Below are 1,870 nucleotides of genomic sequence, written 5' to 3'. Positions count from 1 at the left end.
AATGGCTGCAATATAACAAAGAGTGAAAAATTTAAGGGGGTCTGAATACTTTCCGTACCCACTGTATATATATATATGCTCGTAAATATATATAAACAATAAACCACATACCACAGTTCAAAAGTTTTTTAAAGAAATTAATACTTTTATTCAGCAAGAATGCATTAAGTTGATCAAAAGTGACAGTAAAGACATTTATAATGTTACTAAAGATTCAAATAAATATTTCAAATAAGTGCTGCTCTTTTGAACTTTCTGTTAATCAAAAAATCCTAGACTTCCACCGAAATATGAAGCAGAAAAAACTCTTTTCAACAATAGAATGTGACTCTGAAGACTGGTGTAATGGCTGCTGAAAATTCAGCTTTGCATCACAGAAATCAATTATATTTTTCAATATATTCAAATACAAAACAGTTATTTTAAATTGTAATAATATTTCACAATTTTTTAATGTTTTACTGTATTTTTAGTCAAATAAATGCAGCCTTGGTGAGCAGAAGAGATGTCAAAAACAAAACAAAAAATGAACAGACCTCAAACTTTAATGAGGAAAAAAAATTAACTTAAATGATTTTAGCAAATGGCTGCAATATAACAAAGAGTGAAAAATTGAAGGGGGTCTGAATACTTTCCGTACCCACTGTATGTTATTAATTTATCTTGATCAATTTATTAACACTTTGCCTCCAAACCTCTTTACTGTATTTTTAGTCAAATAAATGCAGCCTTGGTGAGCAGAAGAGATGTCAAAAACAAAACAAAAAATGAACAGACCTCAAACTTTTAAGCTGCAATGTATGTTATTAATTTATCTTGATCAATTTATTAACACTTTGCCTCCAAACCTTACAATAATGTTCTTTGTTTTTGAAATTGAAAATGGGGAATGACCTGCATGAAACATTGACATGGAAAAGTTTGTAGGAGCTTCAGTCAGACGAGCCAAAGATATCTGATGTAATGATAGTTCTGTGACAAATGAACTGTCAGAGGGACGTCGAATGCTTCGGAAAGTTCCCCAGGGCTAATGGTGCATGCTGGGAATCGTCCCAAAAACCCACTTGTACTGTACCAACTTACATGGAAGCGATGGAAAATCCTGTACAGGAGTGTGACGTTCCACGTCTGTGATGATTTATGAGTGCTGGGAGTGTGAATGCACATTGAGTTCATTGTGTTTAGTGCAGCGCTGGAAACAGAGCTTTATTTAATCTGTGCTGTCATAATACATCGATTTGTTAACAACAAGATGGATGTGAGCAGTTTAGCATGTTAGTAAATGTCCCGCTGTGGAATCATTACAGATCATTATAGTCAGTGTGTGAAGATGCAGGACAGTCTTAAAGAGACAGTTCACCCCAAAATGTGAATTCAGTCATCATTCACTCACCCTCATGTATTACTTACTTTCTACCGTTCAATTCATTTAAACTATCACTCTCCAAAAGTGGCAAAAATACCATAAAAGCATCCTGACATTCATCCATCAGACTCATATTTTTCAGGTCCTCTGAAGTCAAATCTCAGTTGCACATGTATTAAATGACAAAATAGATGTGCCGTTACTTTTTTAATGTCATTGGTTCACAATGCATTTTTTTTTTTTTTTTAAATGTGAATTTATGGCTATGAGAGGTCTTAAAGACTCAACATGGTCAATACCTAAAGCTATCATATGGATTAGAATATAGTGCATGAGTCATTATATTATATAATATTATATTATTCAAATATTCACACACACACATCCATGTACTCTTGTAAAGCAATTCTTCAGTTCCTGTCTGAACGCTTTCCAAAATCTGACATGAGTAATGCAGGAGTGTGTGTGAGTGTGGGTGTCTGTGTGTGTGTGTGTCTCTGTTTG

The 1,870-nt window shown here is 33.7% G+C and overlaps 1 protein-coding gene across 1 annotated transcript in view; it reads left to right on the top strand.

Moving 5' to 3' along the window:
* The window catches only part of LOC107655744 (collagen alpha-1(XXIV) chain-like), a 118,736-nt gene that overhangs the window by 66,603 nt on the left and 50,263 nt on the right, over window positions 1–1,870 (top strand). The window lies entirely within an intron of this gene.

The sequence above is a fragment of the Sinocyclocheilus anshuiensis genome, unplaced genomic scaffold, assembly GCF_001515605.1.
Source record: "Sinocyclocheilus anshuiensis isolate Anshui unplaced genomic scaffold, SAMN03320099.WGS_v1.1 scaffold1297, whole genome shotgun sequence".
In the NCBI taxonomy this organism is placed as follows: domain Eukaryota; kingdom Metazoa; phylum Chordata; class Actinopteri; order Cypriniformes; family Cyprinidae; genus Sinocyclocheilus; species Sinocyclocheilus anshuiensis.
Note: the sequence above shows the minus strand (reverse complement) of the source record. Positions and strands in the feature narration are given on the sequence as shown.